Source organism: Convolutriloba macropyga, unplaced genomic scaffold, assembly GCF_964194025.1.
Source record: "Convolutriloba macropyga unplaced genomic scaffold, txConMacr16.3 SCAFFOLD_1619, whole genome shotgun sequence".
NCBI classification, from domain to species: domain Eukaryota; kingdom Metazoa; phylum Xenacoelomorpha; order Acoela; family Convolutidae; genus Convolutriloba; species Convolutriloba macropyga.
The window spans coordinates 7501-30000 of NW_027450022.1; the positions used below are offsets into that span (position 1 = coordinate 7501).

The 22500-nt window shown below is 45.3% G+C and overlaps 1 pseudogene; it reads right to left on the minus strand.

The window, feature by feature from the left end:
- Positions 1-1333: 1333 nt before the first annotated feature.
- On the minus strand, positions 1334-1485 carry LOC142355551 (5.8S ribosomal RNA; annotated as a pseudogene).
- Positions 1486-22500: the final 21015 nt, after the last annotated feature.

The following is a 22500-nucleotide window of genomic DNA, read 5'->3' on the forward strand; positions in this document are numbered from 1 at the left end:
CAACATAATACTAGTCTTTGTAATTTAGTTTCATAATTTCAACTGTTCTCATGCAGAATTTTTGCTCATTCTTATCCCAAATTTTGACCTGGCTACTAGTTACACTCCTTGTACTTATTGCAAAATGACCACAAATTTCAACAGCTTTCACATGTTGCTGTTTCGGCTTTCGCTTACTACAGTCAACATAATACTCGTTGCAAAATAAGTGCTCGGCATCTGCAATTTTCCAAAGACGAAGTTTCGCCAGTTCAATTTTCGCTCGCCAATTATGGCTACTAATTCACACGGTACTGAGCTCAACAACATTAAATTTGTTCAGCAAGACTTTCACATGTTGATGTTTTGGCTTTCGCCTACTAGAAGCAACATAATACTCGTCTTGTTAGCTCATTCAATGAGAATAGCTTTTCCCGTTGAGAATTTTTGCCTTCAATTGGCGTTGTAGTGAGTTTGGCTACTCAGATCACCAAATACTTGTGACAATTCGAACCAGAAATGTTTTCAATTTTCACATGCTGATGTTTCGGATTCAACCTACTAGAAGCAGCATAATACTTGTATTCAACAATTTCTGTATCAAATCCCAGTTTTCTCTGGTGCATCTTTGCCAAACTATTCCAAACTGCCTGAGTCTGAATACCAATTACAGGTACTAGTAAATGCACGTTACTAAGGACTATATAGTTCTAGGTTACTGTACACAACGACGTTCACATGTTGATGTTTCAGCTGCCGCTTACTAGAAACAACATAATACTTATCGTGCATACCTTTCCATAACTTGTCCTTTTCAGATGCATTAGTTTCCCTTTGTCTTGGCTTCTACAGTCAGACTGGCTACTAGTAACAGCACAGTACTAATCACATATCGTTCTACAGTTTGCAGACAACTTTCACATGTTGATGTTTCAGCTTTCGCCTACTAGAAACAACATAATACTCGCTGTATACATTTGTAGTTCTCTATGTAACTTTCATGTGAAGAAGTTTCGCCAGTCTTTTTGACTGTCTCAAATCTGAGTCATGCTTAGGCTACTAGTTGCTTCATAGTACTTATCGCCTCGAGATCATTGAACAAAACTTGATTTTCACATGTTGCTGTTTCAGCTTCCGCTTACTAGAAACAACATAATACTAGTCTCATTAAGTTCCGTCTCTTTGCAATTTTCTTATGAAGAAAATTCGCCATCACAATGACTCCAGCAGTTCTTGATCAAGGAATGCAATCATTGATCAGAATGCTATTATTTGAATCGGTTCTGCTTTAAGTGTTCCAATTTTATTGGAAGCACCAACAATAGAACATCAATGTGTTCAATCGAGAGTTATATAACCCTGAATCGGACGCAGTCAACAGCCGAAGCCGAGACCGCCTTTTGCGTTAGAGAGGTCGGTAAACAAATCTTGCGATTCATACCGAATTAACACATATAGCTGTGCTCCTCTTCGTAAAGCGAGCCAAGTGATCCCCTGTTGAAGGATGTATTTGGACCAATCTAGTAGCATTTGGTTTCCAACAAGCTCTCCCAAGTTAGCTTACTTATTGGGCTTTTCAACCAATTCGGTTGGCTACAAGCATCATCAAAGTACTAGCCACAGTTTGATCGCAAAATTCTACGACTTTCACATGTTGATGTTTCGGCTTGCGCTTAGCCTACTATAAGCAACATAATACTAGTCATATCATAGAGCGTGATCAGCTTGTGACGTTCTCATGATGAAGTTTCACCAACAGTGTCTCACTTCGAGCTTAAATCCAGCTACTAGTAACTACACAGTACTGACTGCAACGATAACTTTTATCTATACCTTTCACATGCTGCGCTTTCGGCCAGGGCCTACTAACGTCAACATAATACTCGATATAAACTTTTGTTCATGATGCAGCTTCCCCATGCAGAAGTTTCGCCTTCAAATGCTCTCTTGGCCATATGACGTAAGAAAAGGTTACTAGTAACATCACAGTACTAGCCACAGTTTGATTGCAAAATTCTACGACTTTCACATGTTGATGTTTCGGCTTGCGCTTAGCCTACTAGAAGCAACATAATACTAGTCATATCATAGAGCGTGATCAGCTTGTGACGTTCTCATGATGAAGTTTCACCAACAGTGTCTCATTTCGAGCTTAAATCCAGCTACTAGTAACTACACAGTACTGACTGCAACGCTAACTTTTATCTATACCTTTCACATGCTGCGCTTTCGGCCAGGGCCTACTAACGTCAACATAATACTCGATATAAACTTTTGTTCATGATGCAGCTTCCCCATGCAGAAGTTTCGCCTTCAAATGCTCTCTTGGCCATATGACGTAACACAAGGTTACTAGTAACATCACAGTACTAGCCACAATTTGATCGCAAAATTCTACGACTTTCACATGTTGATGTTTCGGCTTGCGCTTAGCCTACTAGAAGCAACATAATACTAGTCATATCATGGAGCGTGATCAGCTTGTGACGTTCTCATGATGAAGTTTCACCAACAGTGTCTCATTTCGAGCTTAAATCCAGCTACTAGTAACTACACAGTACTGACTGCAACGATAACTTTTATCTATACCTTTCACATGCTGCGCTTTTGGCCAGGGCCTACTAATGTCAACATAATACTCGATATAAACTTTTGTTCATGATGCAGCTTCACCATGCAGAAGTTTCGCCTTCAAATGCTCTCTTGGCCATATGACGTAACACAAGGTTACTAGTAACATCACAGTACTAGCCACAATTTGATCGCAAAATTCTACGACTTTCACATGTTGATGTTTCGGCTTGCGCTTAGCCTACTAGAAGCAACATAATACTAGTCATATCATAGAGCTTGATCAGCTTGTGACATTCTCATGATGAAGTTTCACCAACAGTGTCTCATTTTGAGCTTAAATCCAGCTACTAGTAACTACACAGTACTGACTGCAACAATAACTTTTATCTATACCTTTCACATGCTGCGTTTTCGGCCAAGGCCTACTAACGTCAACATAATACTCGATATAAAATTTTGATCATGATGCAGCTTTCCCATGCAGAAGTTTCGCCTTCAAATGCTCTCTTGGCCATATGACGGAACACCAGGTTACTAGTAACATCACAGTACTAGCCACAGTTTGATTGCAAAATTCTACGACTTTCACATGTTGATGTTTCGGCTTGCGCTTAGCCTACTAGAAGCAACATAATACTAGTCATATCATAGAGCGTGATCAGCTTGTGACGTTCTCATGATGAAGTTTCACCAATAGTGTTTCATTCGAATTGGTTCTGCTTTAAGCTCTCCAATTGTTTTGGATGAACCAGTTTTGCCCTTCGAAGCCACTTTTGTGAGCTTTTGTGGGTCTTTACCAAGAGGATATACCTCAAGGCCTCTTTCAATTCCTTTAAGTTCTTTCAACTCCTTTACAGTTTCTAGGTTCACATAGCTGCAAACCTTATTTCTAGTTTTAAGTCTGGCCAACTTGGGGAGAGTTGGTGCAGACCGTGACCAATTCTAGTAGGATGCCACAACAAGAATGTGATCAACTTAGCTTGTCGATGAACCTGCCCCACATTCAAACAACTCTATCGCCTTTTCCTCGTATAGTTATATGCGAGGGCCTCTCATAGAGAGCGCTGTTAGCAACCTTTTCCACATAGACGATAAAGTTGTGAGTGTTTTGCACATGGCTGTTGTCATCACCACGTGACGAGTCAACTCAGCTTGACTCTCTACACTCCGACAAGCTTTGCACATACGCCTTTAGTTCAGTATGTGTCTTTAATCTGACTCCGGTGCCTCAAGCCGGAAAAATTGTCAGATTATGATCATTATCGGTTAGTCATCCCGATGCAAGATCGTATCGTACTGTCTTTGTCTACCTCCAGATTCCGAAGAACAGGAGGAGACTCTCCCAGACCTACATATCTGGGAGAATGTTCAGAGGGCGAGAAGCTGTGGATTACTCTCCCCTAAGAACTGACTAAACTTTACCCTCGTCCAAGGTAAGTTTATTTTAGCTAGCCTTCTATGTAAAGGATCTGAGGCTAAGCTGTGTTTTTTCGAGCCTTTGGCTCGGAGCAAGTTCAGTGGGCGCCCCGAGTAGCTCAACTCTTTCCCACTGAACAGCGCAACGCTCTGTCACTCGCTGGGATTTTTGCGTGTCGGTTCTAACCACGCGACTTGTGGACCTTTTTAGGCCTTTCTCATTCACAAGTCTATAGCTGGGCTTCTATAACCCAGCTTCTGAGATCTAGATAGCTGCAGTTCTGCTAGGCTGCTTTTGCTAACTAGTCTCCCTTTAAGCAGTCCCTTGCCATGACTGCTGAACTATGTATCCACACAAGTAGTTTTTGAGCTCGATACATAATTCGAGATTGGTTGCCAAGCAATCTCTAGCGACAGAGCGTCATGCGCACTACAGACATGGCCTCTACCAGCAGCCATGCCCGAAGGAATCAATCACTGATCCTTCCGCAGGTTCCCCTACGGAAACCTTGTTACGACTTTTACTTCCTCTAGACAATTAAGCTCGATCCGCTTCATCCCGTTGCCGGAGACCGAAGTCCCAACAGTAGGAATTTGCAATTCTTGCTTAACTATCCAATCAGTAGTAGCGACGGGCGGTGTGTACAAAGGGCAGGGACGTAATCCCTATGAGTTGTTGACTCATAAGTACCAGGAATTCCTGGTTCACGTCTGCAAGTTACAACAGACGATCCCCTTGAAGCGCTGTACTTTTCTCTGATTGCCCAGTCCATTTCGGACCAAGGGCTGAGTACTCAATCTAAAAGTACACAGTGTAGCGCGCGTGCAGTCCAGAACATCTAAGGGCATCACAGACCTGTTATAGCCTCACTTCATCTGCGGTATTTAATTCCGCATAGTTCCTCTAAGAAGTGTTTGAATTCACATATAGTGAATTTCATTATTTAGATGGAGAAGATCTCGTTCGTTATCGGAATTAACCAGACAGATCACTCCACTAACTAAGAACGGCCATGCACCACCGCCCATATAATCATGAAAGATATTCAATCTGTCAATCCTTAAGATGTCTGGACCGGGTGAGTTTTCCCGTGTTGAGTCAAATTAAGCCGCAGGCTCCACTCCTGGTGGTGCCCTTCCGTCAATTCCTTTAAGTTTCGATTTTGCAACCATACTTCCCCCGGAACCAATAAACTTTGGTTTCCCGGTTAATCTCTTGCCAAGTCAAGATCGACTTTGACAAATTGTAGGTTGGTATAGTTTATGGTCAGAATTACGAGGGTATCTAATCCTCTTCAATACTCTGACTTTCGTTCTTGATTAATGAAAACATTCTTGGCAAATGCTTTCGCAGTAGTTTGTCTTGCCACGATCCAAGAATTTCACCTCTAACGTAGCAATACAAATGCCCCCGTCTGTTCCTTTCAATCATTACCGCACTCAGCCAACCGGCATCAATCGAGTAGCGGGTCATTCTCCATTATTCCATGCTTTATTATTCGATCCCAAAGGATGCTTTGAACACTCTAATTTTCTCAGGGTGAAAACACCGTTTCCACAGTTCGTCACATTTAAGTGCAAACTATTTCTTCGATGCGAAGGATGAGCGGAACGAGTCAACAGATTTAACTGAAGACCATGTTGCCGTTCTACTCAAACAGATCCAACTATGAGCTTTTTAAACGCAGCAACTATTGCATACGCTTGTAGAGGCTGGTATTACCGCGGCTGCTGGCACCAGACTTGCCCTCTACTCGTTCATCAATGGAGCTTTTAAGTCCATTCCATTCTGATTACAAACCATAAAGGTTCATATCATTATTTCTAGTCACTACCTCCTCGTGCGGAGAGTGGGTAATTTGCGTGCCTGCTGCCTTCCTTGGATGTGGTAGCCGTTTCTAAGGCTCCCTCTCCGGAATCGAACCCTGATTCCCCGTTACCCGTCACAACCATGGTAGTCCGTTACACTACCATCATAGGTTGATAGGTCAGAAATTCGGAAGTTCCGTCCCCAAGCCGAAGCTATCTGGGATCTTTCAGTTACTAGGACTCATCACGGGATGTGTCTGTACTTAGCAAATCACCCGGTGTAGTCTTGTAAAAGTCTCCGACAGTGTCGGACAATCAGCATGCATTAGCTGCAGGGTTACCGCAGTTATTCATTTAGCTTGCAAATCAACTAATAGATAGTAACTGATTTAATGAGCCATTCGCGGTTCCACTTTTTCAAGCTTCGCTTGCACATGCATGGCTTAGTCTTTCAGACAAGCATATGGCAACTGACAGGATCAATCAGTTTAATTGTACTTTGAACAATCTTTCGATTTGTTCGAATTTAGAAAGACATAGCCTTGCGGCCTCGTCAATCTTGCTTTGAGCTTTTTAAATCACGAAGAGTTTCAATGCATGCTTTGGCATGGCTACTAGTTACTACACAGTACTCTACACACTTAGAGTTACCCACGATTACACATTTCACATGCTGATGTTTCGGCTCGCGCGTACTAGAAACAGCATAATACTATGTGTACTGGTAGATAGCGCTCTGTGAGCATTTCCCATGAGCAGGTTTTGCCCTCCAAATCTCTGTTCTACTGTTACCAATACCGGCTAACAACTGTATCATACTAGGGAGAATTGACTCATGATTTAAAAACCAGATGTTCACATGTCGATGTTTCGGCTCTCGCCTACTAGAAACAACATAATACTAGTCTGTTAAAAATCTCAATCACGCCGCCTCTTCAGATACAGAAGTTTTACCTTTTATTGGTTAGAGAACAGCTTTCCAGCTGTCGACATGGTTACTAGTAACAACACCGTACTCAACACAAAAACTTTTCAACTTCACAACTTTCACATGCTGATGTTTCTGCTTTCGCATTCTAGAAACAGCATAATACTTATTGTTTTGTCAAGTAATTTGTGTGTCTTTCCCATGTGAAGTTTCACCGGTCAACAATGTTTCCCTGACCAATTACGGCTACTAGTAGCTGTATAATACTAGGGAAAATGATTGAGGATTTAATATCAGATTTTCACATGTTGATGTTTCGGCTTTCGCCTACTAGAAACAACATAATACTAGTCTGCTAAGAAATCTCGCTCAAATTGCCTTTTCACATACAGAAGTTTCACCTTCTATTGGTTAGAGAACAGTTCTCAGCTGTCGACATGGTTACTAGTAACAACATCGTACTCAACACAAAAATTCTTCAACTTCACAACTTTCACATGCTGATGTTTCTGCTTTCGCGTACTAGAAACAGCATAATACTTATTGCTTTGTCAAGAAGTGTGTGTGTCTTTCCCATGCGAAAGTTTCACCGGTCAGCAATAATTGCCGTGTCCAATTAAGGTTACTCATAGCTGTATAATACTAGGGAAAATGATTGAGGATTTAATATCAGATTTTCACATGTTGATGTTTCGGCTTTCGCCTACTAGAAACAACATAATACTAGTCTGCTAATAAATCTCGCTCAAATTGCCTTTTCACATACAGAAGTTTCACCTCTTCTTGGTCACTGTACAGATGATGCTGTCTGTTCTTTATTTGGTTCTGCTTATTATAAGGAGGGGCATCACTCCTTCCTCCTTGGTTTGCATGCATTAAGCCTGCTTTGTGAAAAGCGTATCTTTCTAGCTTTTCTTCGCCTTACTCGAGTAGGACGATACAATCCAGACATTAGTCAGTCTTGGTGTAAAGTCACTGAGTATTATTCGGTTCTGCTTTATTCAGCAATATGCTGTATAATTGTTGTAATTTGCGAACATATTTGTTCTCAGTTCCGAACTACTAGCGACGACAGATTACCAGCGGTCATGAGCCATCAAGGTAGTTCTTTGGTGCATCAAGTAGAGAGGTGCCATCAAACAACACTTCCCTAATAATGCTACACACATAGAATTTGCTACAGTGCAGCTTTTTACTTTGCAAAATTTGCGCACAAATTTTGCATAGAATAAATGTTTTATCAAGATTTTTAGATCCCCTCCCTTGAGAGAACGTTACTCCTTTAAGTGAACACCCCGCGGCGTCCTGTTGTTATTGCTTATAACCATTTCGCAAGCCGGAGGCATAATGCACTACGCAAGCCGCTACTTTGGCACAGAGGCACCTAGTTTTACACCCGGGACTTCAGGTGGCCCAGTTTTACACCCAGTACAGCGGTGCCAGTTGGTAACCCGGTGGATCCTCGGAGACCAGACATGATCATAGATCAAACCCGATGTATGCTACTCCTGAACGTATAGTATCTCCACTGTGCAATGAAATTATCGTTCGTTTCGGGCCTTCCTATACGTTCAGCAGACAATCGCTAGGAATTCACCTCGTGACCCGTGGTGACCACACTGGATTTCAAGTTTATTGATTTGGACAGACCTGTCATTTATTTTGCTTTTCAGCTTCAGTTCTGCTCGATCTAGCTTGCCTAAGGCTTGATCTCGCTTTGCTCACCCCTGTAGGAGCCTCTACTAGTACCACTCGGAGTAATGGGGAATCCACCAGACCTAATCGATGAATGCCATCAAACAACAAACATCATACCCGGCTTCATCAGGCATATTTTATTACTTCCGAGAGGTACTTTAGTATCAGATCTTTCTCCATGCCTCTTATGAGGACCCGTCAGACCTTTCGGTTTATCGTTTAGCTTCAGTCCTGCTCGATCTAGCTTTCCCAAGGCTCGATCTAGCTCTATTCGCCCCACTAGAGGGCTCTCTAAGACCCCTCGGTCTTAGTGTTAGCTCCGGTACTGCTCGGTCGTGCTTGCTGAAGGCCCGACCCAGCTTTAGTTAGATTCTCGTACTTTCTCTTGGCCTCTCTAGGAGGACCAGACAGACCTCTCGGTCTATCGTTTAGCTTCAGTCCTGCTCGATCTAGCTTGCCCAAGGCTTGATCAAGCTCTATTCGCCCCGCTAGAGGGCTCTCTAAGACCCCTCGGTCTTAGTGTTATCTTCTGTAATGCCTAACCAAGCTTACTACAGGCCTTGGTCAGGTCTTTATCGGTCACCGATTAGTAACAGACCAATCATAGGGCCTTCCACCCTATCCGGGTTGAGGTCTTTAGTCCAGCCATATTTTGACAAGACACCTCTCCCTAATAATGCCCCACACATAGAATTACTGTCCATGCAGTATTTAACTTGTGTTTTTTTCTAAAATTTGATTTTCACTTTTTGGAGGTTCATTTGCTCCTCTGACACTCTTTCAGCTTCAATCTTACTCGATCTAGCTTTCCCAAGGCTCGATCTAGCTCTATTCGCCCCACTAGAGGGCTCTCTAAGACACTTCGGTCTTAGTGTTAGCTCCGGTCTTGCTCAATCGTGCTTGCTGAAGGCGCGATCAAGCTTTAGTTAGCTTCTCGTACTTCCTCTTGGCCTCTCTAGGAGGACCAGACAGACCTCTCGGTCTATCGTTTAGCTTCAGTCCTGCTCGATCTAGCTTTCCCAAGGCTCGATCTAGCTCTATTCGCCCTGCTAGAGGGCTCTCTAAGACCCCTCGGTCTTAGTGTTAGCTCCGGTACAGCTCGGTCGTGCTTGCTGAAGGCCCGATCAAGCTTTAGTTAGATTCTCGTACTTTCTCTTGGCCTCTCTAGGAGGACCAGACAGACCTCTCGGTCTATCGTTTAGCTTCAGTCCTGCTTGATCTAGCTTTCCCAAGGCTCGATCTAGCTCTATTCGCCCTGCTAGAGGGCTCTCTAAGACCCCTCGGTCTTAGTGTTAGCTCCGGTACAGCTCGGTCGTGCTTGCTGAAGGCCCGATCAAGCTTTAGTTAGCTTCTCGTACTTTCTCTTGGCCTCTCTAGGAGGACCAGACAGACCTCTCGGTCTATCGTTTAGCTTCAGTCCTGCTCGATCTAGCTTTCCCAAGGCTCGATCTAGATCTATTCGCCCTGCTAGAGGGCTCTCTAAGACCCCTCGGTCTTAGTGTTAGCTCCGGTACAGCTCGGTCGTGCTTGCTGAAGGCCTGATCAAGCTTTAGTTAGCTTCTCGTACTTTCTCTTGGCCTCTCTAGGAGGACCAGACAGACCTTTCGGTCTCTTGCTTAGCTTCAGTCCTGCTCGATCTAGCTTTCCCAAGGCTCGATCTAGCTCTATTCGCCCCGCTAGAGGGCTCTCTAAGACCCCTCGGTCTTAGTGTTAACTCCTGTAATGCCTAACCAAGCTTACTACAGGCCTTGGTCAGGTCTTTATCGGTCACCGATTAGTAACAGACCGATCATGGGGCCTTCCACCCTATCCGGGTTGAGGTCTTTAGTCCAGCCATATTTTGACAAGACACCTCCCCCTAATAATGCCCCACAAATAGAAATACTGTCCATGCAGTATTTAACTTGTGTTTTTTCTAAAATTTGATTTTCACTTTTTGGAGGTTCATTTGCTCCTCTGACACTCTTTCAGCTTCAATCTTACTCGATCTAGCTTTCCCAAGGCTCGATCTAGCTCTATTCGCCCCACCAGAGGGCTCTCTAAGACACTTCGGTCTTAGTGTTAGCTCCGGTCTTGCTCAATCGTGCTTGCTGAAGGCGCGATCAAGCTTTAGTTAGCTTCTCGTACTTTCTCTTGGCCTCTCTAGGAGGACCAGACAGACCTCTCGGTCTATCGTTTAGCTTCAGTCCTGCTCGATCTAGCTTTCCCAAGGCTCGATCTAGCTCTATTCGCCCCGCTAGAGGGCTCTCTAAGACCCCTCGGTCTTAGTGTTAGCTCCGGTACAGCTCGGTCGTGCTTGCTGAAGGCCCGATCAAGCTTTAGTTGGCTTCTCGTACTTTCTCTTGGCCTCTCTAGGAGGACCAGACAGACCTCTCGGTCTCTTGCTTAGCTTCAGTCCTGCTCGATCTAGCTTGCCCAAGGCTTGATCAAGCTCTATTCGCCCCGCTAGAGGGCTCTCTAAGACCCCTCGGTCTTAGTGTTAGCTCCGGTACAGCTCGGTCGTGCTTGCTGAAGGCCCGATCAAGCTTTAGTTAGCTTCTCGTTTTTTCTCTTGGCCTCTCTAGGAGGACCAGACAGACCTCTCGGTCTATCGTTTAGCTTCAGTCCTGCTCGATCTAGCTTTCCCAAGGCTCGATCTAGCTCTATTCGCCCCGCTAGAGGGCTCTCTAAGACCCCTCGGTCTTAGTGTTAGCTCCGGTACAGCTCGGTCGTGCTTGCTGAAGGCCCGATCAAGCTTTAGTTGGCTTCTCGTACTTTCTCTTGGCCTCTCTAGGAGGACCAGACAGACCTCTCGGTCTATCCTTTAGCTTCAGTCCTGCTCGATCTAGCTTTCCCAAGGCTCGATCTAGCTCTATTCGCCCCGCTAGAGGGCTCTCTAAGACCCCTCGGTCTTAGTGTTATCTCCTGTAATGCCTAACCAAGCTTACTACAGGCCTTGGTCAGGTCTTTATCGGTCACCGATTAGTAACAGACCGATCATAGGGCCTTCCACCCTATCTGGGTTGAGGTCTTTAGTCCAGCCATATTTTGACAAGACACCTCCCCCTAATAATGCCCCACACATAGAATTACTGTTTATGCAGCTTTTCACTTGTGAAATTTTTAATTTTCGCAATTATTATAGAATAAGTGTTTGCGCAGCTTTTCATAGGTCGAGCTCTAGCTAGCTAGCTCAAGCTAGCTAGCTAGCTCAAGCTCAAGCTATCTAGCTCAAGCTCAAGCCAGCTAGCTCAAGCTCAAGCTAGCTAGCTAGCTCAAGCTCAAGCTAGCTAGCTAGCTCAAGCTCAAGCTAGCTAGCTCAAGCTCAAGCTAGCTAGCTCAAGCTCAAGCTAGCTAGCTAGCTCAAGCTCAAGCTCAAGCTAGCTAGCTCAAGCTCAAGCTCAAGCTAGCTAGCTAGCTCAAGCTCAAGCTAGCTAGCTAGCTCAAGCTCAAGCTAGCTAGCTAGCTCAAGCTCAAGCTAGCTAGCTCAAGCTCAAGCTCAAGCTCAAGCTAGCTAGCTAGCTCAAGCTAGCTAGCTAGCTCAAGCTCAAGCTAGCTAGCTAGCTCAAGTTCAAGCTAGCTAGCTAGCTCAAGCTCAAGCTAGCTAGCTAGCTCAAGCTCAAGCTAGCTAGCTCAAGCTCAAGCTAGCTAGCTCAAGCTCAAGCTAGCTAGCTAGCTCAAGCTCAAGCTCAAGCTAGCTAGCTCAAGCTCAAGCTCAAGCTAGCTAGCTAGCTCAAGCTCAAGCTAGCTAGCTAGCTCAAGCTCAAGCTCAAGCTAGCTAGCTAGCTCAAGTTCAAGCTAGCTAGCTAGCTCAAGCTCAAGCTAGCTAGCTCAAGCTCAAGCTAGCTAGCTCAAGCTCAAGCCAGCTAGCTCAAGCTCAAGCTCAAGCTAGCTAGCTAGCTCAAGCACAAGCTAGCTAGCTAGCTCAATCTCAAGCTAGCTAGCTCAAGCTCAAGCTAGCTAGCTCAAGCTCAAGCTAGCTAGCTAGCTCAAGCTCAAGCTCAAGCTAGCTAGCTCAAGCTCAAGCTCAAGCTAGCTAGCTAGCTCAAGCTCAAGCTAGCTAGCTAGCTCAAGCTCAAGCTCAAGCTAGCTAGCTCAAGCTCAAGCTCAAGCTAGCTAGCTAGCTCAAGCTCAAGCTGGCTAGCTAGCTCAAGCTCAAGCTAGCTAGCTAGCTCAAGCTCAAGCTAGCTAGCTCAAGCTCAAGCTCAAGCTCAAGCTAGCTAGCTAGCTCAAGCTAGCTAGCTAGCTCAAGCTCAAGCTAGCTAGCTAGCTCAAGTTCAAGCTAGCTAGCTAGCTCAAGCTCAAGCTAGCTAGCTAGCTCAAGCTCAAGCTAGCTAGCTCAAGCTCAAGCTAGCTAGCTCAAGCTCAAGCTAGCTAGCTAGCTCAAGCTCAAGCTCAAGCTAGCTAGCTCAAGCTCAAGCTCAAGCTAGCTAGCTAGCTCAAGCTCAAGCTAGCTAGCTAGCTCAAGCTCAAGCTAGCTAGCTAGCTCAAGTTCAAGCTAGCTAGCTAGCTCAAGCTCAAGCTAGCTAGCTCAAGCTCAAGCTAGCTAGCTCAAACTCAAGCTAGCTAGCTAGCTCAAGTTCAAGCTAGCTAGCTAGCTCAAGCTCAAGCTAGCTAGCTAGCTCAAGCTCAAGCTAGCTAGCTCAAGCTCAAGCTAGCTAGCTCAAGCTCCAGCTAGCTAGCTAGCTCAAGCTCAAGCTCAAGCTAGCTAGCTCAAGCTCAAGCTCAAGCTAGCTAGCTAGCTCAAGCTCAAGCTAGCTAGCTAGCTCAAGCTCAAGCTAGCTAGCTAGCTCAAGTTCAAGCTAGCTAGCTAGCTCAAGCTCAAGCTAGCTAGCTCAAGCTCAAGCTAGCTAGCTCAAGCTCAAGCCAGCTAGCTCAAGCTCAAGCTCAAGCTAGCTAGCTAGCTCAAGCACAAGCTTGCTAGCTAGCTCAAGCTCAAGCTAGCTAGCTCAAGCTCAAGCTAGCTAGCTCAAGCTCAAGCTAGCTAGCTCAAGCTCAAGCTCAAGCTAGCTAGCTAGCTCAAGCACAAGCTTGCTAGCTAGCTCAAGCTCAAGCTAGCTAGCTCAAGCTCAAGCTAGCTAGCTCAAGCTCAAGCTAGCTAGCTAGCTCAAGCTCAAGCTCAAGCTAGCTAGCTCAAGCTCAAGCTCAAGCTAGCTAGCTAGCTCAAGCTCAAGCTAGCTAGCTAGCTCAAGCTCAAGCTAGCTAGCTAGCTCAAGCTCAAGCTAGCTAGCTCAAGCTCAAGCTCAAGCTAGCTAGCTAGCTCAAGCTAGCTAGCTAGCTCAAGCTCAAGCTAGCTAGCTAGCTCAAGTTCAAGCTAGCTAGCTAGCTCAAGCTCAAGCTAGCTAGCTAGCTCAAGCTCAAGCTAGCTAGCTCAAGCTCAAGCTAGCTAGCTCAAGCTCAAGCTAGCTAGCTAGCTCAAGCTCAAGCTCAAGCTAGCTAGCTCAAGCTCAAGCTCAAGCTAGCTAGCTAGCTCAAGCTCAAGCTAGCTAGCTAGCTCAAGCTCAAGCTAGCTAGCTAGCTCAAGTTCAAGCTAGCTAGCTAGCTCAAGCTCAAGCTAGCTAGCTCAAGCTCAAGCTAGCTAGCTCAAGCTCAAGCCAGCTAGCTCAAGCTCAAGCTCAAGCTAGCTAGCTAGCTCAAGCACAAGCTAGCTAGCTAGCTCAAGCTCAAGCTAGCTAGCTCAAGCTCAAGCTAGCTAGCTCAAGCTCAAGCTAGCTAGCTAGCTCAAGCTCAAGCTCAAGCTAGCTAGCTCAAGCTCAAGCTCAAGCTAGCTAGCTAGCTCAAGCTCAAGCTAGCTAGCTAGCTCAAGCTCAAGCTCAAGCTAGCTAGCTCAAGCTCAAGCTCAAGCTAGCTAGCTAGCTCAAGCTCAAGCTAGCTAGCTAGCTCAAGCTCAAGCTAGCTAGCTAGCTCAAGCTCAAGCTAGCTAGCTCAAGCTCAAGCTCAAGCTCAAGCTAGCTAGCTAGCTCAAGCTAGCTAGCTAGCTCAAGCTCAAGCTAGCTAGCTAGCTCAAGTTCAAGCTAGCTAGCTAGCTCAAGCTCAAGCTAGCTAGCTAGCTCAAGCTCAAGCTAGCTAGCTCAAGCTCAAGCTAGCTAGCTCAAGCTCAAGCTAGCTAGCTAGCTCAAGCTCAAGCTCAAGCTAGCTAGCTCAAGCTCAAGCTCAAGCTAGCTAGCTAGCTCAAGCTCAAGCTAGCTAGCTAGCTCAAGCTCAAGCTAGCTAGCTAGCTCAAGTTCAAGCTAGCTAGCTAGCTCAAGCTCAAGCTAGCTAGCTCAAGCTCAAGCTAGCTAGCTCAAACTCAAGCTAGCTAGCTAGCTCAAGTTCAAGCTAGCTAGCTAGCTCAAGCTCAAGCTAGCTAGCTAGCTCAAGCTCAAGCTAGCTAGCTCAAGCTCAAGCTAGCTAGCTCAAGCTCAAGCTAGCTAGCTAGCTCAAGCTCAAGCTCAAGCTAGCTAGCTCAAGCTCAAGCTCAAGCTAGCTAGCTAGCTCAAGCTCAAGCTAGCTAGCTAGCTCAAGCTCAAGCTAGCTAGCTAGCTCAAGTTCAAGCTAGCTAGCTAGCTCAAGCTCAAGCTAGCTAGCTCAAGCTCAAGCTAGCTAGCTCAAGCTCAAGCCAGCTAGCTCAAGCTCAAGCTCAAGCTAGCTAGCTAGCTCAAGCACAAGCTTGCTAGCTAGCTCAAGCTCAAGCTAGCTAGCTCAAGCTCAAGCTAGCTAGCTCAAGCTCAAGCTAGCTAGCTCAAGCTCAAGCTCAAGCTAGCTAGCTAGCTCAAGCACAAGCTTGCTAGCTAGCTCAAGCTCAAGCTAGCTAGCTCAAGCTCAAGCTAGCTAGCTCAAGCTCAAGCTAGCTAGCTAGCTCAAGCTCAAGCTCAAGCTAGCTAGCTCAAGCTCAAGCTCAAGCTAGCTAGCTAGCTCAAGCTCAAGCTAGCTAGCTAGCTCAAGCTCAAGCTAGCTAGCTAGCTCAAGCTCAAGCTAGCTAGCTCAAGCTCAAGCTCAAGCTAGCTAGCTAGCTCAAGCTAGCTAGCTAGCTCAAGCTCAAGCTAGCTAGCTAGCTCAAGTTCAAGCTAGCTAGCTAGCTCAAGCTCAAGCTAGCTAGCTAGCTCAAGCTCAAGCTATCTAGCTCAAGCTCAAGCTAGCTAGCTCAAGCTCAAGCTAGCTAGCTAGCTCAAGCTCAAGCTCAAGCTAGCTAGCTCAAGCTCAAGCTCAAGCTAGCTAGCTAGCTCAAGCTCAAGCTAGCTAGCTAGCTCAAGCTCAAGCTAGCTAGCTAGCTCAAGTTCAAGCTAGCTAGCTAGCTCAAGCTCAAGCTAGCTAGCTCAAGCTCAAGCTAGCTAGCTCAAGCTCAAGCCAGCTAGCTCAAGCTCAAGCTCAAGCTAGCTAGCTAGCTCAAGCTCAAGCTCAAGCTCAAGCTAGCTAGCTAGCTCAAGTTCAAGCTAGCTAGCTAGCTCAAGCTCAAGCTAGCTAGCTCAAGCTCAAGCTAGCTAGCTCAAGCTCAAGCCAGCTAGCTCAAGCTCAAGCTCAAGCTAGCTAGCTAGCTCAAGCTCAAGCTAGCTAGCTCAAGCTCAAGCTAGCTAGCTAGCTAGCTCAAGCTCAAGCTCAAGCTAGCTAGCTCAAGCTCAAGCTCAAGCTAGCTAGCTCAAGCTCAAGCTCAAGCTAGCTAGCTCAAGCTCAAGCTCAAGCTAGCTAGCTCAAGCCCAAGCTCAAGCTAGCTAGCTAGCTCAAGCTCAAGCTAGCTAGCTCAAGCTCAAGCTCAAGCTCAAGCTAGCTAGCTAGCTAGCTCAAGCTCAAGCTCAAGCTAGCTAGCTAGCTCAAGCTCAAGCTAGCTAGCTCAAGCTCAAGCTAGCTAGCTAGCTCAAGTTCAAGCTAGCTAGCTAGCTCAAGCTCAAGCTAGCTAGCTAGCTCAAGCTCAAGCTAGCTAGCTCAAGCTCAAGCTAGCTAGCTCAAGCTCAAGCTAGCTAGCTAGCTCAAGCTCAAGCTCAAGCTAGCTAGCTCAAGCTCAAGCTCAAGCTAGCTAGCTAGCTCAAGCTCAAGCTAGCTAGCTAGCTCAAGCTCAAGCTAGCTAGCTAGCTCAAGTTCAAGCTAGCTAGCTAGCTCAAGCTCAAGCTAGCTAGCTCAAGCTCAAGCTAGCTAGCTCAAACTCAAGCTAGCTAGCTAGCTCAAGTTCAAGCTAGCTAGCTAGCTCAAGCTCAAGCTAGCTAGCTAGCTCAAGCTCAAGCTAGCTAGCTCAAGCTCAAGCTAGCTAGCTCAAGCTCAAGCTAGCTAGCTAGCTCAAGCTCAAGCTCAAGCTAGCTAGCTCAAGCTCAAGCTCAAGCTAGCTAGCTAGCTCAAGCTCAAGCTAGCTAGCTAGCTCAAGCTCAAGCTAGCTAGCTAGCTCAAGTTCAAGCTAGCTAGCTAGGTCAAGCTCAAGCTAGCTAGCTCAAGCTCAAGCTAGCTAGCTCAAGCTCAAGCCAGCTAGCTCAAGCTCAAGCTCAAGCTAGCTAGCTAGCTCAAGCACAAGCTTGCTAGCTAGCTCAAGCTCAAGCTAGCTAGCTCAAGCTCAAGCTAGCTAGCTCAAGCTCAAGCTAGCTAGCTCAAGCTCAAGCTCAAGCTAGCTAGCTAGCTCAAGCACAAGCTTGCTAGCTAGCTCAAGCTCAAGCTAGCTAGCTCAAGCTCAAGCTAGCTAGCTCAAGCTCAAGCTAGCTAGCTAGCTCAAGCTCAAGCTCAAGCTAGCTAGCTCAAGCTCAAGCTCAAGCTAGCTAGCTAGCTCAAGCTCAAGCTAGCTAGCTAGCTCAAGCTCAAGCTAGCTAGCTAGCTCAAGCTCAAGCTAGCTAGCTCAAGCTCAAGCTCAAGCTAGCTAGCTAGCTCAAGCTAGCTAGCTAGCTCAAGCTCAAGCTAGCTAGCTAGCTCAAGTTCAAGCTAGCTAGCTAGCTCAAGCTCAAGCTAGCTAGCTAGCTCAAGCTCAAGCTAGCTAGCTCAAGCTCAAGCTAGCTAGCTCAAGCTCAAGCTAGCTAGCTAGCTCAAGCTCAAGCTCAAGCTAGCTAGCTCAAGCTCAAGCTCAAGCTAGCTAGCTAGCTCAAGCTCAAGCTAGCTAGCTAGCTCAAGCTCAAGCTAGCTAGCTAGCTCAAGTTCAAGCTAGCTAGCTAGCTCAAGCTCAAGCTAGCTAGCTCAAGCTCAAGCTAGCTAGCTCAAGCTCAAGCCAGCTAGCTCAAGCTCAAGCTCAAGCTAGCTAGCTAGCTCAAGCTCAAGCTCAAGCTAGCTAGCTAGCTCAAGTTCAAGCTAGCTAGCTAGCTCAAGCTCAAGCTAGCTAGCTCAAGCTCAAGCTAGCTAGCTCAAGCTCAAGCCAGCTAGCTCAAGCTCAATCTCAAGCTAGCTAGCTAGCTCAAGCTCAAGCTAGCTAGCTCAAGCTCAAGCTAGCTAGCTAGCTAGCTCAAGCTCAAGCTCAAGCTAGCTAGCTCAAGCTCAAGCTCAAGCTAGCTAGCTCAAGCTCAAGCTCAAGCTAGCTAGCTCAAGCTCAAGCTCAAGCTAGCTAGCTCAAGCTCAAGCTCAAGCTAGCTAGCTAGCTCAAGCTCAAGCTAGCTAGCTCAAGCTCAAGCTCAAGCTCAAGCTAGCTAGCTAGCTAGCTCAAGCTCAAGCTCAAGCTAGCTAGCTAGCTCAAGCTCAAGCTAGCTAGCTCAAGCTCAAGCCAGCTAGCTCAAGCTCAAGCTCAAGCTAGCTAGCTAGCTCAAGCTCAAGCTAGCTAGCTCAAGCTCAAGCCAGCTAGCTCAAGCTCAAGCTCAAGCTCAAGCTAGCTAGCTAGCTCAAGCTCAAGCTAGATAGCTAGCTCAAGCTAGCTAGCTAGCTCAAGCTCAAGCTCAAGCTAGCTAGCTAGCTAGCTCAAGCTCAAGCTAGCTAGCTCAAGCTCAAGCCAGCTAGCTCAAGCTCAAGCTCAAGCTAGCTAGCTAGCTCAAGCTCAAGCTAGCTAGCTCAAGCTCAAGCTCAAGCGAGCTAGCTAGCTCAAGCTCAAGCTAGCTAGCTAGCTCAAGCTCAAGCTAGCTAACTCAAGCTAACTCAGCTAGCTCAAGCTAACTCAAGCTAGCTAAAGCTAACTCAAGCTAACTCAAGCTAACTCAAGCTAACTCAAGCTAGCTAAAGCTAACTCAAGCTAACTCAAGCTAACCCGAGCTAACTCAAGCTAGCTCAAGCTAACCCAAGCTAGCTAAAGCTAACTCAAGCTAACTCAAGCTAATTCAAGCTAACTCAAGCTAACTCAAGCTAACTCAAGCTAACTCAAGCTAGTTCAAGCTAACTCAAGCTAGCTAAAGCTAACTCAAGCTAACTCAAGCTAACTCAAGCTAGCTCAAGCTAACTCAAGCTAGTTCAAGCTAACTCAAGCTAGCTAAAGCTAACTCAAGCTAACTCAAGCTAACTCAAGCTAGCTCAAGCTAACTCAAGCTAACTCAAGCTAACTCAAGCTAACCCGAGCTAACTCAAGCTAACTCAAGGTAGCTAAAGCTAGTTCAAGCTAGCTCAAGCTAGCTAAAGCTAAGACAAGCTAACTCAAGCTAACTCAAGCTAACTCAAGCTAACTCAAGCTAGTTCAAGCTAACTCAAGCTAGCTAAAGCTAACTCAAGCTAACTCAAGCTAACTCAAGCTAGCTCAAGCTAACTCAAGCTAGTTCAAGCTAACTCAAGCTAGCTAAAGCTAACTCAAGCTAACTCAAGCTAACTCAAGCTAGCTCAAGCTAACTCAAGCTAGTTCAAGCTAACTCAAGCTAGCTAAAGCTAACTCAAGCTAACTCAAGCTAACTCAAGCTAACTCAAGCTAGCTAAAGCTAACTCAAGCTAACTCAAGCTAACCCGAGCTAACTCAAGCTAGCTCAAGCTAACCCAAGCTAGCTAAAGCTAACTCAAGCTAACTCAAGCTAATTCAAGCTAACTCAAGCTAACTCAAGCTAACTCAAGCTAACTCAAGCTAGCTAAAGCTAACTCAAGCTAACTCAAGCTAACTCAAGCTAACCCGAGCTAACTCAAGCTAACTCAGGGTAGCTAAAGCTAGTTCAAGCTAACTCAAGCTAGCTAAAGCTAACTCAAGCTAACTCAAGCTAACTCAAGCTAGCTCAAGCTAACTCAAGCTAACTCAAGCTAACTCAAGCTAACCCGAGCTAACTCAAGCTAACTCAAGGTAGCTAAAGCTAGTTCAAGCTAGCTCAAGCTAGCTAAAGCTAAGACAAGCTAACTCAAGCTAACTCAAGCTAACTCAAGCTAACTCAAGCTAGTTCAAGCTAACTCAAGCTAGCTAAAGCTAACTCAAGCTAACTCAAGCTAACTCAAGCTAGCTCAAGCTAACTCAAGCTAGTTCAAGCTAACTCAAGCTAGCTAAAGCTAACTCAAGCTAACTCAAGCTAACTCAAGCTAGCTCAAGCTAACTCAAGCTAGTTCAAGCTAACTCAAGCTAGCTAAAGCTAACTCAAGCTAACTCAAGCTAACTCAAGCTAACTCAAGCTAGCTAAAGCTAACTCAAGCTAACTCAAGCTAACCCGAGCTAACTCAAGCTAGCTCAAGCTAACCCAAGCTAGCTAAAGCTAACTCAAGCTAACTCAAGCTAATTCAAGCTAACTCAAGCTAACTCAAGCTAACTCAAGCTAACTCAAGCTAGCTAAAGCTAACTCAAGCTAACTCAAGCTAACTCAAGCTAACCCGAGCTAACTCAAGCTAACTCAAGGTAGCTAAAGCTAGTTCAAGCTAACTCAAGCTAGCTAAAGCTAAGACAAGCTAACTCAAGCTAACTCAAGCTAACTCAAGCTAACTCAAGCTAACTCAAGCTAGTTCAAGCTAACTCAAGCTAACTCAAGCTAACTCAAGCTAGCTAAAGCTAACTCAAGCTAACTCAAGCTAACTCAAGCTAACCCGAGCTAACTCAAGCTAACTCAAGGTAGCTAAAGCTAGTTCAAGCTAGCTCAAGCTAGCTAAAGCTAAGACAAGCTAACTCAAGCTAACTCAAGCTAACTCAAGCTAGTTCAAGCTAACTCAAGCTAGCTAAAGCTAACTCAAGCTAACTCAAGCTAACTCAAGCTAGCTCAAGCTAACTCAAGCTAGTTCAAGCTAACTCAAGCTAGCTAAAGCTAACTCAAGCTAACTCAAGCTAACTCAAGCTAACTCAAGCTAGCTAAAGCTAACTCAAGCTAACTCAAGCTAACCCGAGCTAACTCAAGCTAGCTCAAGCTAACCCAAGCTAGCTAAAGCTAACTCAAGCTAACTCAAGCTAATTCAAGCTAACTCAAGCTAACTCAAGCTAACTCAAGCTAACTCAAGCTAGCTAAAGCTAACTCAAGCTAACTCAAGCTAACTCAAGCTAACCCGAGCTAACTCAAGCTAACTCAAGGTAGCTAAAGCTAGTTCAAGCTAACTCAAGCTAGCTAAAGCTAAGACAAGCTAACTCAAGCTAACTCAAGCTAACTCAAGCTAACTCAAGCTAACTCAAGCTAGTTCAAGCTAACTCAAGCTAACTCAAGCTAACTCAAGCTAGCTAAAGCTAACTCAAGCTAACTCAAGCTAACTCAAGCTAACCCGAGCTAACTCAAGCTAACTCAAGGTAGCTAAAGCTAGTTCAAGCTAGCTCAAGCTAGCTAAAGCTAAGACAAGCTAACTCAAGCTAACTCAAGCTAACTCAAGCTAGTTCAAGCTAACTCAAGCTAGCTAAAGCTAACTCAAGCTAACTCAAGCTAACTCAAGCTAGCTCAAGCTAACTCAAGCTAGTTCAAGCTAACTCAAGCTAGCTAAAGCTAACTCAAGCTAACTCAAGCTAACTCAAGCTAACTCAAGCTAGCTAAAGCTAACTCAAGCTAACTCAAGCTAACCCGAGCTAACTCAAGCTAGCTCAAGCTAACCCAAGCTAGCTAAAGCTAACTCAAGCTAACTCAAGCTAATTCAAGCTAACTCAAGCTAACTCAAGCTAACTCAAGCTAACTCAAGCTAGCTAAAGCTAACTCAAGCTAACTCAAGCTAACTCAAGCTAACCCGAGCTAACTCAAGCTAACTCAAGGTAGCTAAAGCTAGTTCAAGCTAACTCAAGCTAGCTAAAGCTAAGACAAGCTAACTCAAGCTAACTCAAGCTAACTCAAGCTAACTCAAGCTAACTCAAGCTAACTCAAGCTAGTTCAAGCTAACTCAAGCTAACTCAAGCTAACTCAAGCTAGCTAAAGCTAACTCAAGCTAACTCAAGCTAACTCAAGCTAACCCGAGCTAACTCAAGCTAACTCAAGGTAGCTAAAGCTAGTTCAAGCTAACTCAAGCTAGCTAAAGCTAAGACAAGCTAACTCAAGCTAACTCAAGCTAACTCAAGCTAACTCAAGCTAACTAAAGCTAGTTCAAGCTAACTCAAGCTAGCTAAAGCTAACTCAAGCTAACTCAAGCTAACTCAAGCTAGCTCAAGCTAACTCAAGCTAGTTCAAGCTAACTCAAGCTAGCTAAAGCTAACTCAAGCTAACTCAAGCTAACTCAAGCTAACTCAAGCTAGCTAAAGCTAACTCAAGCTAACTCAAGCTAACCCGAGCTAACTCAAGCTAGCTCAAGCTAACCCAAGCTAGCTAAAGCTAACTCAAGCTAACTCAAGCTAATTCAAGCTAACTCAAGCTAACTCAAGCTAACTCAAGCTAACTCAAGCTAGCTAAAGCTAACTCAAGCTAACTCAAGCTAACTCAAGCTAACCCGAGCTAACTCAAGCTAACTCAAGGTAGCTAAAGCTAGTTCAAGCTAACTCAAGCTAGCTAAAGCTAAGACAAGCTAACTCAAGCTAACTCAAGCTAACTCAAGCTAACTCAAGCTAACTCAAGCTAGTTCAAGCTAACTTAATGAAGTTAACCCAAGCTAACTTGGGTTAATGAAGTCAAACTCAAGCTAACCCGAGCTAACTCAAGCTAACTCAAGCTAATTCAAGCTAACTCAAGCTAACTCAAGCTATTTCAAGCTAACTCAAGCTAATTCAAGCTAACTCAAGCTAGCTCAAGCTAACTCAAGCTAACCCAAGCTAACTTAAGCTAGCTTAAGCTAATTAAAGCTAATTAAAGCTAACTCAAGCTAACCCAAGCTAACTTAAGCTAGCTCTAGCTGGCTGCCACTGTTAGGCCATTTGGGAGCGCTTTTCTCGCACTCTGATTGGCTGCCACTGTTAGGCCATTTGG